Source organism: Ambystoma mexicanum, chromosome 9, assembly GCF_040938575.1.
Source record: "Ambystoma mexicanum isolate Mex_15411 chromosome 9, UKY_AmexF1_1, whole genome shotgun sequence".
NCBI classification, from domain to species: domain Eukaryota; kingdom Metazoa; phylum Chordata; class Amphibia; order Caudata; family Ambystomatidae; genus Ambystoma; species Ambystoma mexicanum.
Window position 1 is genome coordinate 30877238 of NC_090931.1, and position 17932 is coordinate 30895169.

Below are 17932 nucleotides of genomic sequence, written 5' to 3' on the forward strand. Positions count from 1 at the left end.
CTTTGGGAGTTTTAGAGGATTGTTTAGGGGTTGCATTGCTTTTGGATTTTTTGTGGATTGTTCTGGGATTGCATTGCTTTGGGAGTTTTAGTGAATTGTTCTGGGATTGCATTGCTTTGGGATTTTTAGTGGATTGTTTGGGGATTTCATTGCTTTGGGATTTTAGTGGTTTGGGGATTGCATTGCTTTTGGATTTTTAGTGGACTGTTTGGGGATTGCATTGCTTTGGGATTTTAGTGGTTTGGGGATTGCAATGCTTTAGGGTTTTTATTGGACTGTTTGGGGATTGCATTCCACTGAGGATTGCTAATTAACATAATTTGGGTGCATTAAACCAAATGCAATGCACTGTGTACAATTGGATTTTCTGCATTTCAAGAGTATTTACATGCTTGGAGAAATCCAGTGTTAATGCACCTTCAATCCAGATTGATTTGGCAGGGTTCCTGTCCTATGCGTATTTCTGTCTGTGCTCATGCTCCCCTCTGGGCTGATGTCGCCCTTTGAAAATGCTCGTAGGTCTCTTCACCCTGATTCACTCATTTTTTGACGTTTAAGTGCTGATTGCTGGGTTTGCTTTTTCCAGTGCTGCTTGATCATGTCTTGTGTCCCAAATAGCTGGGATTCCCCAGGCTCGTGTTTCGGGGACCCCCTGGTGCAGCCCTGCCTGTCTCTTATTCCCGGGGGCTTTCCCTCACGTGTTGCCAACTTTCAGGCCACTTTTGGGTTTATTGCACAGCCAGCACTGGCGGATGCTGTGGTTGAATGCAGCATTGAAGGCGGTGTTTTTGGACTTCTCGGCGCTAGGGCTGGCTTGTTGGGCCCGTGTTTATGTTTTCCTGGTAAGTGGTGCGTCTTAGTGTTTTGGGGCCTAACCCCATTAATGAAGCTGGTTCGTGTTGTGTCCCCTGGCCCTGTGGTGAGTTTCTGGTGGTGTTTTGTGTGCTTGCTTTCGCCACGTCTCTCCTGCAGTGCTAGGTTGGTTGAGGGTGTGATGCAGTGGTGATAAGTGTCTGGCTGGCTCTCCTTTCCTGGCGGGGCCCTTATTCTCGGAGCGTAGTAAGCTACCCCCCCCCCTCATTATTTTCCTCATGTCTCCACTTTAATCGCTGGTTGCAAGTTGTGTAATTTGTTGGAGTCGTTCAGAAGCAGCAGCGCTTCCCGCGCACCCCCCTCCCCCCCCCCCGCTGGGAGGAAATGATTTAGTCGTCAGCAGAAAGCCTCTGCTGCTGACTTAGTCCTCACCACTTGCGGAGGCCATTAATAAAAGCACCTCAGTGAAGACGGTGGGGGAGGGGCGAGAGCAAGAGCAAGCGTGAAACAGAGAGAGAGAGAGAGAGAGAGAGAGAGAGGAGGAGGCGGAAAGGAAATAGAAGGGGAGACAGGGGAGAGGAGAAGGAAGAAGGAGGGGGTGAGAGAAAAGCAGACATGATCCGATGACACAGCGACATGAAAGGGGAGCCCCATTGGGGCGATAGGTGCGTATAACGCACCACTTTGGTGCACATCTGCCACAGGCACGGCTATCCGTCCACACACATTAGAGTGCAGCTGCGACCTGCGAAAACATGCGGTCTCTCAACACCTCTGCCATTGGAATACAGCGACAACCTACGACATAATACCGGTTCAGCTGGACACATAGGGAGTCTCTTGCACTCACACACAAGCTGGACACATAGGGAGTCTCTTGCACTCACACACAATCGTGTCCTCCCTCGGCACCCGTCCACATGCCTGACCTCTTGCGGCCAGCCCTCCTAATTCCTTATCTTGTCCAAATACACACACGCACTCTAAGCCTCTATGAGAATTTCCCATACTCTGGACTGTGCACCCCAAGGGCGTTCCCACCTCAAGCGCATTGAGACTATATGAATGGTAAAAGGGCGCTATACCAATGACAATTACAATCCTGGGAGGATAGTTCAGCGGCAACGGGCACGCCTTGGAAGCAAGATGACACGAAGCAACACAGGTTCGATCCCTGGGGCCGCGCTTAGAAACCTCTGGGTGTTTAAGCGCGTTATAAATACGCAACTAAGACACACAAAAAAACTAATTCTGTAACAGCGCCTCGATGCCAGCGGGCTGTGTGAGCGCTTTAAAAATGTAAAATAAATAAATAAATTACAAATCAGAGAGAGAGAGAGGTCGGAATAGAGAGAAAGGCAGCGTTTGGAGAGAGTGCAGAATAGAGGTGGGTGAGGTCATAGGGGGCACAGATAGCAAGCAGATGGGGGCCAAAGAAGGGATAGAAGTGAGGAGAGAGCGGGAACATGAACGTAAGGAGGGTGAGTGGGAAAATGAAGGAGAGGCGCGGAGTGGGGTAGAAAGAGGGATTGAAGGTAGAGAGGATGGGAGGGGAATAAGTGCATAGGGCTGAAGATTGAAAGGGGAAGAAATAAAGAAAAGGCGAATGTAAGATACACAGAGTGTGGGTGCGAGAGAGAGGAAGTGGGGGAGGGAAATGGAAAGATGGGGCAGAGTAGAAGGTAAAGAGGGTGGAGGGATACAGAATAAGGAAACGCTTGGGGTCTGCAGAGCCCCTGGAGCAGAGATTGAGGAGTATATGAGAAATGTTGATGGGATAGGGTTGAAAAGTGGGAAGGCAAGTGGGAAGAGTGAGAAGCTAGTTCGCTGGTGTAACATTTACATGTACAGTAGCCCTGGCCAAAAGTCATCGGTAGTGGGTCACTTCAAATAGGGCATTGGACCCTGAGGTGTCCACAGGTCCATGAGCTACGGCCGTAGGCACGGGGTCACAAGGACATGGCATGTGCTCTTCCGCTTTTAAAATGATTGGTGCAACACGTAGTGTCCACGGCCGAGTTCAAATGGTCATCACTTTCCACACCCACTAAATTTCTAATTTTGTTTGCATTAAATCTGATCACCTTAACTCCCTCATGACTAAATTGTTTTCACCGAATATGTGTGCATTTGTGCACATAAAAATGTGACAGTGTGTTTGGTGAGATTTTCTGTCAGCACTTCACTTTTAAAGCACTACTTCTGGATAAATGTATGATAGCCTTATAGACCGAGCAAAGTGTCAATAACGCGGGATAAGGATCAGACATCAAGGTCAGGCCCTAGGCGAAGCCGAAGGCCATACATTGGGCCATAGTCATTATCCCAAGCAATGATGACTCCTCCACAGCTCTAAAAGGGCATCATCAGATAGTGGGGGTGGTCATGAAGGGTTTGGAGTTGGGTTGGTGAAGTAAAAAACCTTAGTTTAATAGTGAAGTAAGTAGGAAAAACATGCTAGTAAATTAAATGTGGTTATGTTTTGCATGTTTAGCTCATAGAAGGTGGGGAAATGTGGGAGGAGCTGCTTAAGGACCATTTGTTCTTTTCCTGCCTACCAGTGGCTATTGGCTCAATTGTGAGCATTCCCATTGGCTGAGAGGTCAAGAAATGATCAATACATGACTTCCCTGTCCTACTATTATTTGGTAAACCTGCATTAACGAGCAAGTTGTTTTCTCACATCTGCTAACTGTTAAGAGACACAACTAGTTTATTCTGATTAGGATAACTTCAGGGTGCTGAGAGCCCAGAATGTGCAGGTTCATTAGCCACGCCCCTCTATGAATGGAATCCTGATGTCAAAGAGAGTAAGCCCTGCGCCCAGTACAGAACACGTGGAACTCACATGACTTTTTTGAACCATCCACGCTCATTTGCATATTGTCGAAGTTCTTCACCACATCTGTTCCTCAAATTCCCCCCTTGCAAGACCATCCTAATTTCTCCTGTTCTCCTGCTCCCGCTTTTGCCCTCTCTCTCTCTGCCTGGTATTACCACTTCACTTCACTTTATGCAGGCATCAAAGTAAGTACCTCTAATATACTGGCTTATAAACAGTCTTGGTCAATATTAATTGTAACCTAGGTACGAGCTGTGATAAAGTCTTTCTGTAGCACTCGACAGGTCTTATCAGGTCCTTGGGTATATTGGCAGATTACATCTTTGGTGCAATTTTTAATCTAGTCAAAAATCTGATGGTTGCTATGTTTAACGATATATTTTCTGCATTTAAGATCATGATCCATAAATATTGTGGAGTTAAGAGTCGATAATCCGCAAAGCACTTGAAGAAATATTCTTGTCGTAGTTGAGATAGTCTTTTGCAATCTACAATTAGGTGTTCCAATGTTTGTGGTTTGTTCATGAGTTTGCAAAAGCGACATATGTTCTTTGCTTTGTCTTAACACCTTGTGGCTATCACTGCATTTGTAGGCCACAAGTTAAAATGTAGGCGAATAATTAGTGTGCGATATTCTTGATCCGGACATTCCCCCAAGTATTCAGGTATTTGACCAGCTTTTTTACAGATTAACGGGGTAATTCATAGAATCCAGTGCACAAGTGGTGCACGCGGCTGGCGCACAGTGTGCGCGTGCAACAGTCTGTGCCAGCTGCGTGCGCCAAAATCCATTTCCGCGCACAGCGTATTCATGGATTTTAACATCCATTACCAGCCGTGGTGCAGATTGGTGCAGCGACCCTGCAGCAGCGCCATTTACGCCCCCAACCCCTCCCCGTGCGCCATGTACAGCGCACAATACCCATACATGGTGCACAGGCCCCCAACCACAAAAACGCCTGTAAAACTCCCCACGCACCCCTCCGAATACACGTACCCCGCTGCGCGGGGAGTTTCACACGCGATTGGCCGTGTGGGGTACTTGTATTACTGGGATGCGCAGGAAGATTCACACGCAATTGGGCCTGTGCGAGCGGGTTATGTGTATTTCGGGGGTATGCGGGAAGATTCACACAAGATTGGCCTTGTGCGAGCGGGGTACGTGTATTACTGGTTGCGGGGAGTTCCACACGCGATTGTCCCTGTGCGAGCGGGGTACGTGTATTACTGGGGTGCATGGGGAGTTTCACACGCGATTGGCCCTGTGCAAGCAGGGTACGTGTATTACTGGGGTGCGCGGGGAGTTTCACACGCGATTGGCCCTGTGCGAGCGGGGTACGTGTATTACTGGGGTGCGTGGGGAGTTTCACACGTGATTGGGCCTGTGCAAGTGGGGTACGTGTATTACTGGGGTGCGCGGGAAGTTTCACACGTGATTGGCCCTGTGCAAGCAGGGTACATGTATTTCGGGGGTACGCAGGAAGCTTCACACGCGATTGGCCCTGTGCAAGCAGGGTACATGTATTTCGGGAGTACGTGGGAAGTTTCACACGCAATTGTCCCTGTGCGAGCGGGGTACGTGTATTACTGGGGAGCAGGGAGTTCCACACGCGATTGTCTCTTTGCGAACGGGGTACGTGTATTACTGGGGTGCGCGGGAAGTTTCACACGCGATTGGGCCTGTGCGAGCGGGGTATGTGTATTACTAGGGTGCGTAGGAAGTTTCACACGCAATTTCGCTGTCAGAGTGGGGTACGTGTATCCAGTGGGGTGTGCGGGGAGTCTCACACGTGAATTGGCAGTGTGGGTCCTCCCAGGTGCACCCTCTACCTCCTCCACGGCCCCTGCAGGCAACCCACACCACAGGGGACTACCCTGCACCCCTGGTCATGTCCCGCAGGCAGCCCATCCACCATGGGCATGCCCCCCAGCCAGCCCACATGTCACCTTCCACTAGTGATCACCAACTCATGTCCCCCAGCACCCCCACCCACCCAGCATTGACGGGCACCTGCCAGCAGGCCCCGACTCATGTCCCCCAGCACCCCCACCCCCCAGCAGTGAGGGGCACCTGCCAGCAGGCCCTGACTCATGTCCCCCAGCACCCCCACCCCCCAGCAGTGAGGGGCACCTGCCAGCAGGCCCCGACTCATGTCCCCCAGCACCCCCACCCACCCAGCATTGACAGACACCTGCCAGCAGGCCCCGACTCATGTCCCCCACCACCCCCACCCACCCAGCATTGACGGGCACCTGCCAGCAGGCCCCGACTCATGTCCCACAGCACCCCCACCCCCCAGCAGTGAGGGGCACCTGCCAGCAGGCCCCGACTCATGTCCCCCAGCACCCCCACCCCCCAGCAGTGAGGGGCACCTGCCAGCAGGCCCTGACTCATGTCCCCCAGCACCCCCACCCACCCAGCATTGACGGGCACCTGCCAGCAGGCCCCGACTCATGTCCCCCAGCAACCCCACCCACCCAGCATTGACGGGCACCTGCCAGCAGTCCCTGACTCATGTCCCCCAGCACCCCCACCCCACAGCAGTGAGGGGCACCTGCCAGCAGGCCCCGACTCATGTCCCCCAGCACCCCCACCCCCCAGCAGTGAGGGGCACCTGCCAGTAGGCCCCGACTCATGTCCCCCAGCACCCCCACCCCCCAGCAGTGAGGGACACCTGCCAGCAGGCCCCGACTCATGTCCCCCAGCACCCCAACCCCCCAACAGTGAGGGGCACCTGCCAGCAGGCCCCAACTCATGTTCCCCAGCACCCCCACCCCCCAGCAGTGAGGGGTACCTGCCAGCAGGCCCTGACTCTTGTCCCAACAAACAACATGTCCTAACAAAACAGACCCATGTCCCTAAAGCCAACCCTAATCCCCCTTGCCCCCCAATCCAAGCATGCAACCATCCACAGAACCCACTCCCAAATTACCCATGCCATGATAGTCTAAATGACCCACCATGCCCATGCACGAATGCACAACGTAGCCACACAGTGGCAACACGTGACTGAGGAAATGTTCAACCAATGACAGAACACAACACCAATTCAGAAGTTATAAAAATTGTATTAAAAACATAATGAACTGACTTGGAGGAATAGTAAAATGAAAATCAATGTACAATGACCGATTTAGAAATAAAATATTGTAAATCCAATGAAGTAAAAAAAAAAAGAAAAATCATGTACATTAAAAAAGTGGTCCATTGCCAATGTCCATAATAAAAACATAATCCAAATAAAAAATAACCATTGATCCATGGGAATATAGAAAAAGAAAGTATGTACAAGTCTGCAACTATATACAATGTAAGTCCAAATGGTCCATGATCCACAAACAAAAGGAAACCTACAAAAAAGTCCTATGACGAAAAAACTATATACACACAAAGTGGAGCAATGTCCATTAACTCCAAATTAAAAGAAAAACAAAGGAAACCTAACACTATCTAACTATATACAATGGCGGCGGGCAAGTCCTGCGGCTCACTCTGTGATGTCCCGGGCCAGGGCATCATCGAACTCCATGTCGATGTCTCGGAGGCAGGACTCTGCCCTGGCACCGAGGTCTCGCAGGGATGCACTCATGGCCTGTTCCAACTCCCTGCGACTTGCCTTAAGGCACTCTGCCCGCCTCAATGCCAGACGCATGGAGAACTCCGCCCTGACCATGGTGAGCCACGCCTCTTCCGACCGCCGCCGCTCCGCATCTATACGCTGGCCCAACAGCAGCCACACAAAGACACACCCATTCCAGGGTCCTCCTGCCCTCTGGCCGATGCTTGCCCCTCTGATGTCGATGGCCCCGAGCCATCATTGCTCCCACCTAGAGCCTGCTGCTGTTGCTGCTGTCCATGTGCCCTGTCCGATGCCTGCACATCCTCCATCTGCTGGTCTCCAGTAGTTGGGGTGTCCACCCCTGCTGGACCGCCGACTCCCGACTGTGGCAGGGATGGGATCTCCACCAAGCTGGCTGTGTTCCTCAGGCCAGGTCCACAGAGGGCCCTGGTGGAATCTGGGCCGGAAGATGGCAGGGAGAATGACTGGCGCATAGTCTCCACAAAGAAGGAGATGTCCGCCAGAGTGCGCGACACATGTAGGAACCCACCAACCAGGGCCCCTCCCAACAGTGCCACGTTGCGACGCTGCTGTTCATGATGGTGTGCGTGCTCCGCCCAGGAAGCGTGCGCAACGCGACACCAACCAGGACGAAGCCCATACGGTCGTGGGACCCCTCGTCTGCAGGTAGTGGAGAGGCAGATGACATGGCACTCCCCCCTACCTGCGGACGGGCCTGGGACGGGGCATCCCTGCTGGTGCATGGTGGTGCAGTCACAGGGTCAAGGACAGCGACATGCACAGGCCCCTCCGCAGTGACCTGTGCTGCCTCCTGACCCTGGCCCTGGACGGAACCACTTGCACCAGTGGTACTACCCCCACCATGCCCCATGTGCGGCTCAGTAGTGGGCTCCTCCTCCTCTGTGGAGACCACCAACCTGGATGTCTCTGCACCGTCTTCCGCCATTGGAAGCCCCTGTGGGGGCTCACCCGGCCCTTCCGCTACAGCCGTAGTGGCAGACGCGGCACCAGCCCCCTCGCTCCCGGATGATGGCAATTCCCGGGAGGGTGGCTGGGCCTTGAGTCGCTGCCCGGTGGAGGCATCCCCGCCTCTTGGCTCCACAGCGCCGTCTCCGCCCTCTTCTTCACTTGACACTGCGTAGAGGGAGACATAGAACACAAGCATCAGGGTACAGTACAATATTCCCCTAGACAGGAAGCAATAACACATGAGTGGCACTGTCAAATGTCACTTCCATCCTGTCCCTCCACAACACATGGGTGAATGCACGCAACACACGTGCAGAAACAGTCCCGGCACCTGCAATCAACATCAGCATCCATGTACAAGGGCCTCTGTTAACCAAAATGTTGCCTTCAAACTCACATGCATCATGGCTCACACTGATCCCATGCACACACATCACCGGAGGATCATGCATCATGGCTTGTACACCACAGGCACAGTGGATAGACACAGTGGATACAACGGTGACGGCACTGCATGAGTGAATCTACACATCATCACGGACGTGTGTCATGCATCCATGGCGTTTCAAAGTCACACACACACTTCTCAGACACACACACATGTGCACCATACATTTACATGACAGCAGCAACCATCCCTCACACCCCCTCCATGTCCAAGAACAGAGACTGGCATGCATTCATGTGTGCATTCTGCATACAGCTCCCCATGTTGCATTGGAACACATGCACCATACATGTGGTTCACACATTACTGGTCTCACATGCATGACCATGATGTCCCTGCACACACACATCCATACATGGCCTATGTCACACATACAGGCAAGTATCAGCCTACCAGCACACAGCAACATGCCCTGTCTCACACAGCAATGCTTGGCCACTCACCGCTCAACTCCAGACGGGTCTGCCTCCGAAGGATCTGGGCATCGAGCGCTGGTCCTACACGTTCCAGGACCCTCATCTGGATGTCACTCATGCTGACCCGGCCCCCCTCCGCGAGGCGCCGGGCCTTGTAGAGGGTCCTGGACCTGAAGTCCTCCCAGCGCTTCCGGATGTGCTTGATGTCGCGGGTTGCCACCCTCTCCGCGTTGATGGCAACCACTACGTCCTCCTAGATCCTCTCCTGTCCTTCCTTGTTGGCGCATGATGTTCCGAAGAGGGCATCATAATGCCCCCCAGACATGCCCCACCAGGACACCAACTTCCTTCTCACTGAAGCTGGTGGCCCTCTGCCTCTCTGGCTGGGGGTCGCCAGTGGTCTCAGATGGTGTTTGCCCCGACATGGCGACCCCCGAGGCAGGTGTAGGTGGGCAACTGGGTCCTGGGGCTGGGCTGTGGAGCGATGGTGTCCCAGTCGTGAGTCTTCTGTTCCAGCAGGGGTGGACACAGCAACTGGACCCCTGCAGATGGCTGACGTGCAGGCACCAAATAGCAGGGGACGTGGGCAGCAGGCAGGCAGGCAGAAGCAGATGGCTGGTGGGAGCGTGCTCGGGGCTCTTGGGGGCAGGAAAATGGCCTTTTGGGCAGGAGCGTGGTCTTCCGTGTGTTTTTGCGTGGCCAGGTTGATACGGAGTGATATGGCACGTGAAAAAATTGCACGTCAGCGTGTAATTCGAGGAAAGGCCTTTAGCGTGTAAGCGCATCTGTGACATAGCGTGCACGGGCGTTTCCCTCGTGACGTGGGCATAGTGGTTCAGCGCGCGCGTGAAAAAACTGCACGTCTGCGTGTGAATGCGTGTAATCCGAGGAAAGGGGCTACGTGCGACGGACGCGGGTGTTTCCCTCAGCACGGGTTAAAGGTGAGCGGGGCCAGCAGTTCGCGGTACGTGCCTTTCGTGGAGACCGACGCGTGTTGCTACTTCGTGTTGTTTCACGTGCCATCACAACTTCACAGCGGATCAAGGACGTATCTCTTCTTTTGGCAGGGATATTGGCTACGCGTGTTTTTCATTATCACGCTAGTCAGACGGTGATTCGCGCATGCTATTTTTCCCACTGTGGGTGCCCCTATGTATCGCACCCATTTTTGAGGTCATAGTAGCCTGCGTGTCTCACGCGTACGTGTTTTTCATGTAACTGGGTGCCACCGCGGAATGCGGGAGGTTGATTCCACGCACGTAGGCTGCAGGGTTGCGTGCACGGTTTTACTGCAGTTTTGGGGTGCCTGAGCATTGCGTGACCCGTCACTACATCACCGGGGTCACATACAGCCTTGCAGGTGCAGGGGGGCTGTTAACATCTTGCATCCAACCCCCTTCACCCCAATTGCCCAGGGCAATTGTGGTGTACACCTCCCATTGGCACTCCTCCATCTGTGCCGGCACTACTCCATCTGTGCCATGGTTGGAGGCCACCAAAGGTGAGGGGCGCCTCAGCTGGGTGTCGTCCTCGTGGCAGGTGTGGTCAGGGATGTGGCCGGGGTGACCAGGGAGTAGGGGGACTCCAGGGTGTCGAGGGTAGCCGCAGAGGGGGAAGAGGCAGGGGTGCGCCACTTGAGCATGATGTTGTGCCATGTGTCGGTGCCGTCATGCCACCACCCCCTGTGGTTCCGGGAGATGCAGCTTCTGCATCTGGCACTGGCGCCCGTGTGACCCGGCAGTCTGTTTCATCGACTGCCACGGGCCCAAGGGTAGTGGTATCTGCAGGTGCAGCTGTGGACACCACCACCCAGGCTCAGGGTCTGCCAGCACAGGCTTCGTTGGCACTTGAAGAGCCCTTGGAAGATTTCCAACAGGCCAGGAGGGAAACCGTAGGTGCACGCAGGGCTGCTGTAAAGACCGGTAGGGGGTGTCTGTACTTCCGCTCTTTTTATGGTAGAGGGGAGGCACAGCGGACCCCAGCCAAGATTCTCTATAAGGTAACAATGGACGAGCAATCAAGGCCTAGCTTCTCAGGAGGTGATGCGGGCTGGTTCTTAAGTACAGTGTAGTCCCGAACCCCCACAAAGGAATGTCCACACACTGTATTACTGAAAACACAGTCTTTATATAATTAATATTCAAAGGTATGTACACGATCACAATAACGCACTTTGTACTTGGAAGTCAATAATGATAAATATATACACGTCTAGAGTGGTACCACTAATCTCATTAAAGTGCATCAACTGTACGGTTAAAATGTCACACAGATCAATAACGAGTAAACCAGCAATAGAGATAGGAAGGAACGTAAAATGGTTGAAACAATAGGCAGAATGCTGACCCCTACCACTAGGCACAGTTCTGTGTGGAGATCCCCCCACCTGGGCAATCTGTAAATAAAGATATATAGCACAAGCCCAGTCCATATATTGTCCGATAGTCTTACTTCTTCCCGTTTAGGTTTTAGCCCCCCAATGTACCTGGTGGAGTAGAGTTCTCCGACGATGCACCGACCGATCCTACTTGACTGCCTCCCTTTCAGGCGGGAGCCACGGATCGTCGAGAGGTGTCGGGGAACTTGGGGTTCAGTGTCAGGGAATCGACGGCCCTTCTTGAGTGCCCTCCCTTTAAGGCAGGAGTCACGGGTCGTCGAACGTCCGACGGTGAACAGGGCGAACTACGGCAGGGAAGTGGCAGCTTCATTCCTAGCGGTGCTCGTCGACGACAGAGCGTTGGCGTCCTGCAAGGAAGAGGCGTGCGGGGCACCTCGGTGACAATAGTTCTGGACCGCAAAGAGATGGTGAAGAACTGTGGCCCAGCAGGGGCGTCGAGTCGGCGACGTCTCGGCGGTCTTTAGGTGGCGGGAAACCCACCGGTGGATGCTCCTCGGCGCATCGACGGTCGGGCTTTCTCCAGCGGGAGACAAGCGGGTGACGATGCAGACGAGAGCGTCTGATGATCAATTGAAGTTCTTAGGCAAACGGGAGCACGGCGGCTCCGGTCGGCGACGGCGGTCGTCGACAGTGGCGGACAACAGTCCGGGTGCTTCTCCTTGGAGTTCCGCAGCAGTCCCTGTATCGGGTTGGCAGCCTGGCAAAGGTCTGTCTACCAGGGAGCTTTGGCAAAGATCAGCTGTGCATGATGGTCCCTCGTAGCTTCGAAAGAGGCCGCCTTACCAGGTCCTCTCTGGGTCAGTCCTTGAAGGCACAAGAGCTTTCAGATTGTGAAGGAGAGCAACAGCAATTCTTCTCGTCCAGCAGGGCTTCAAGGTCAAGCGTAAGTTAATCCAGTTACTCATCGTAGTAGACTTCAGCTTCTGAACACGATTCCTAGCAGTGAGAGGTCCCCAGATATACTGTTGATCTCCCATTCATTCCGCTGGGTCACACTCAAGCATCCAATCATGACTACGGGCATTCATGCAGGCAGGCAGCCAATCAGGCACACAAGGTATTCATGCCATTCACTTCTCTCCAGACACTCACAACAAGTTATGTGTATTGGGACAAGTACCGAGCCATTCAACACTCCAAGCTGCATTCATACCTGTTTCGGGCAGGGTTGTCTCAGTCATTGTGTCAGCCACCAGATACTAGACACCCACAACACAGAATGCATATTCGTCACACACTCTATTCACCCAGGTCCCACCCACAGGAGGTACCCACAACATACAACACCGGGAAGGCTCCAGCTAGTCTGACTGGGCCTTCACAACAACACCATATATGGCACTTCCATCCAACAGCCAGTCAGGGGGAAGGGACAGAGTCAGGGCTTCCCAGGACTTTGGGAAAACAAGGTAATGGGTAATAGAAAGCAAGAGGCCACCGGGGTCATCTTGTTTTACATCAGGGATCAACTGATCCCAATGGGAGGGCCGGGGTATCCCAAAATGGAGGATACTCTGTGCACCTGTCAAATTCAGCATGGAGCTGCCACCAGCCCATACCCTGCTCTATGGGCCACCCACAGGTGCCCAAAAACATACACTAGGGGCACAGGATTGTACCCCCACCCATGGGTGCCATAAGGGTATCCCACGGGTCCGATCACCAAACCAAAAGAAAGAGAGCTGCACCGCCAGGAGTCCCACATGAAGTCCTGCACGGAAACCACGACAGAACACACGATAAAAAGCAGTAAAGGACAAGGATACAGAGGCCCTGTCCCTCTGATGCATTTCCAGCATCACAGCTGCCCTGACCAAGACACGTGTCCCTGGGGCAGTAATGTCATCTGTTGCCCCGAACAGCCGTGTGTTGGCAAGTGCAGGGGCAGATGCAGCCAACAACACCCCGGTTGTGAGTCTGCCAACCAGGACAGTCACGGTCAATGACCCTGCCACAGCGGATGATGCAGCGCAGGGTCCATTAGAGGGCACCCAGCTGCCACTGACGCAAGTCAGGCCTTTGGTCATCCCTCCACCTTCCACTCCCTTGGCTAAATCCACCGGTGCTACTGGCCATAGTGATCAGGGCGGCATTTGCCAGCCAGGGTCTGTGCCACAATCCAAGAGGAGGAAGGTTGCACCTGCAGCACAGGCTGGGACCCCACACACAGCCACAACCTCCTGCATGTCGAGGAAGAAGCTTTTCTGCATCCAGGAACTGGACTTCCTCGTGGACTACGTGCAGGACCACAGACGTGACATGCTAGTGGGTCCTAATTGTCAGACTACAGCTGCCCACCGTGATACCCACTGGAAGCAAGTTGCGGAACATGTGAGTGCATTCGGCCATGAGGTGCGCACGGCGCAAGAGTGCAAAAAGCGTTGGAATGACCTCAAATGCAGCTCTAAGGCTAAGCGTGCCTCAAATTACAACTTGACTCTGGTGACTGGCAGTGGGCCTGTACCTGAGGAGGAAGACCTCACTACGCATGAGTCACTCGTTGCGGAGTTCATACCATCTGAATCGGTCGAGGGAGTGGGAGAGATGCCGGACTTTGATGCCCAGTCCAGTGAGTGTTGATGCGTGTTTGTTGAGGACGTGTGTGTTTTACTTGTGGGATGTGTTGTGCATGACTGTCACTACATGTGACGTGTACATGGTTCTGATGTGCAAGTAATGCAATGCTTCCGTGATGCATGTCTGCTCTGCTGGATGGTGGACATGTGGAGCGGACGGGGACTGTCCGCATCACCACTATTGCACCCTACTCACATGCTGGTCACCAAGATGCCCCTCCAGTCCATGTTCCAGCTCACTGGCCCTTCTGCATGTAGCGTGGGGTGACCTTCCTCTCAGCCCAGGGACTATGTCATAGCATGACTGACGTGCATGTGTCCTCTGCCTGCATGCGGGTACTCCATGTAGGCATGCTTCCTTGCCACTCCACCCCCCTCTGCACCCCAATTCCACCTTAGCACTGGTATGCTTCAATTTTGCCTTTGAGTACTTCCCTGTTCATGCGTTCTGTGTACATGCTAACTTCCAGCAGCCAATCTGCCAGACATATGCTGTGTGGTACATCCTTTGTACTTGATGCAGGTTGTCTCACTTGGACTGTGCAGAAGTCAGATGCCCCGCAGGGACATGAGTGACCATTCATGCTCCATGTGTATTACACTCATGCCCCTATGTGTCCTTGACTGGATGATCATTGTAGTACGAGTCAGGGGGGACCTACATTGCATGGCATTTCATCAGCCTTCCCATGTCCACTGTGGCTCAGTCCTGCGTCGCACACATGTTTAGGGTGTGACAGTCTGTGTGGGTCACAGGCCTCAGGCTGTTTAATGGCCAATGACTCTGTCCAACTGGTGTAGTGTCTTCTTCACACGTGGGTGTACTCCAGAGGTTTCATCATGTGTCCTGCTTACTGTCCCATCATCATTTACTGTGTTGTCACTTGACTCACATGAAGCTGTTGATGCTAGTCTACACTCTCTGTCAATACACTGGTCTATGGTCAGCCTTTTGATACCATGCTAGGCATCCGTGCATTTGCACTTGGGAGGAGGGGTGGTTTCCTTGTAGCCATGCTAGCCATTGAATGCACATTGCACGTGATGGCTGAAGTTGACCTTGCACTGCCTTCACATTTTCAGATACACATCATGAAGTATTTGTACATGTAGACAGTGAGTAACGTACAAATTTGCTGCACTGCATCGACCCACTTCTGTGCAAAATGACACCATTCTACATGCCTAATCACAGAAGCAGTGTCAAGTTGACCCAGCATGCATGGCAGGTTCTCTTTTGTGTATGACATGTCTGCTTGATGTGTTTGGTGTCTGTGTGATGTCTGTGTTTGTGTGTGTTGTGTGCTTCTAACATGTGTAGTGACCTTTTTTCTCTCTACTTTTCAGATGATGACGCAATGGAGCCAGAGGATGGTGTTGTCATGTCAGGCACAGGGTTGTTATCACTACAGCAACCCGGCACAAGTGGGGGTCGTGGGGTGGTAGGCCACGAAAACCCACATGTGCTACAGTCCATCTCTGACGTCCATGTCGAGTTGAATGAGCATCAGGTCCATATGTCAGGGGTGAGTTATTCTGATGTGGGCACTCCTCTGTCTGCGACACCTGCACTGAGGGGTCAGACAGTCTTGGAAACTCCACCTGTGGTGGATCGGGACGAAAGGGTCATCCTCCCCACCAGTCACTGATGTGCCTTTGCCATCACGTCGACGGGGGCATGTAGTTGTGCAGCCGCGGGTGGTGCCACACAACGAGGACACCCAGTCCTTGGGTCCCGCAGGGGTCAAGCCCAGCAAAGCGGTCGCCACGCGCAACCGCTGTATACTGAGTGGGAGAAAGACATGACTGCCAATTCTGAATGCCAGGGGGCAGCAATGGAGAACATCGCTGTGAGCATGGAGCACGTGGCCCAATCCATGCTCCCCCCTGCTAGGCCAGTGCTTCACCAGCAGCAGGCAGCATGGTCCACAGCCCGCTCGCTCAGGCTGGGCATGGCGGCCTCAGACAGGGAACACCAGGCTTAGATGGTGTCTTTGCGTCAAGCAATTGCTGCTCACGTAGAGGCACACATGGAGTCCCTGAGGGAGGAGTATGCTTCCCTCAGATCCACTCTGGGTGTCCTTCTGATGTCCCAGAGGGAGCGGTCAGAGGAGAGGTTTGCACAGCTTGAGCGTACCATCTCGGCTGAGCTACATGCTTGCCGGGAGGTGCAACAGTTGTCCAGCCAGGCCTTGCAGGAGGAACTCTGTGTTACATGTGCTACCTTGCAAGAGGAAGCACGTGTATCACGGGAGGTTCTGCATGCAGACCTACGTGTCATCCCCACACAGAACCAGGCTCACCCGTCCGGCAGACTTGCTGCCGACGAGGGGCAAGCTGCGGCTAGGCGTGGCCAGGCTCCTGTGCCACGTCCTCCTTTCCAGGATGAGCCAGACTCGGACGACAATGTATCTCCCACATAGGTCAGGCTGTGCAGGCGTTGAGCCCATGGAGTTTTTTTTTTCCTCAACATCATCGCATGTGGGTGTTGAGCAGCACCCTGTACCTCCCGACTCCTGGGTGCCTCCCCCCAGGTCGTATGTGGCCATTTCTGATTTTTCTTTTAGTTTAGTTAGTTAACTTTCTATTTGATAGTTTAATTAGGTAATGTAGGTTTTTCATAGTTAGTGTAATTAGTTAATATAGTTTAAAATTGCTTGTCTATTGTGCTTTCACGTGACGGTGTGGTGCTATGTGGCTTTTGAAAGCATCCACTGTCTGTTCCAGCTGGGCCCTTCAAGCTTGCCTTGTGTATGTGTTTGCAGCTTGGGGTCCTTGACACACATATGCCACTCCTGCTTCCCTTATCTATGGGCTCGCAAGGATGGTTCGGTGTGACAGCCTATTACACAAGGGCTTTGGACTATCATATCTGTGGCATGTCTGCTGCTGTCCAACTTGTGTTAACACCCCTAGTGGGGATGATAGGCGTGTTATTGACCACTGTTCTTCTTTCGCTAGATGGGGGTTTCATGATTCATGTGTACATTCATTGCTATGCATTGTGTAGTATGTTTCTTATCTTTACTGTACATGTGCTTGTTGCAATTCATGCCGTAGATAGTGTGTTCCATACTTTGCCTGTGAAAGATGGACTGATGGTGTGATTTCTGATGTACGTCTCTGACATGGTCCTCTCATGAAATGCCTGAAGAGACACACACAGATGCATTTATAGCATTAATCATGTATTTCATGCCCTTTCTGCAGGGGGATGAGCCTCCCGACCACCTTTGCCAGCAGACATGGGCCATTGGACCTCTGGAAGCTGGACACATTTGGTGGTGCCGACATGCGCATGTGTGCGCAAGCAGAGGCAGAGGGATTGCGCTCATACATCCGAAAACAGCTGACGTGTTTCAAGGGACTTCAGGCAAGGTGAGCAGCACAGCAAACCTTCCACCAGGCCAGTTGCACATGCATGCTTAGTAGCAGCACTGACGGTGAGCTTGGACAAATATTGGTGTTGAACGGCACAATACAGCTGAGATGTGTTGGTGGACTAATGGCTAGTTGATGGGAAAGTTGTCTGGGGCACCTGCAGGGGCAGTGGCACATACCCTCCGGTCCACCATGGTCCATTGAGGCACTTGTATTAGCCATGTAGCGTTCCGAGACATGGAAAGAAGCAGCTCACAGGGACAGACAGCAATGGACAGACTTGTGTGCAGTGCATTTCATTGCACACAAGGTTGGAGATGGTAACAAAGGGGAAGGGTGATTCTATGGCCAGGTGAAATTCAAGGATGAAGGCTACATAACCCAGGTGCAGTTGTTCAGTGGGTCATAGTGATTTGTGAGGAAGGGGGGTGTTTTGTTGTTGACAGTTGCCTTGCCCTACAGTGTGATGTGCACTCTGACATTGTAATTGTGGTATCCTATGTACATG

The 17932-nt window shown here is 52.9% G+C and overlaps 1 long non-coding RNA gene across 1 annotated transcript in view; it reads left to right on the forward strand.

The window, feature by feature from the left end:
• The first annotated feature begins 1388 nt into the window (after positions 1 to 1388).
• The window catches only part of LOC138489569 (uncharacterized), a 141354-nt gene continuing 124810 nt past the window's right edge, over positions 1389 to 17932 (forward strand). The window contains exon 1 of the long non-coding RNA XR_011274812.1: positions 1389 to 1478. This is a non-coding gene — a long non-coding RNA (uncharacterized lncRNA). The remainder of the gene's footprint in view (positions 1479 to 17932) is intronic.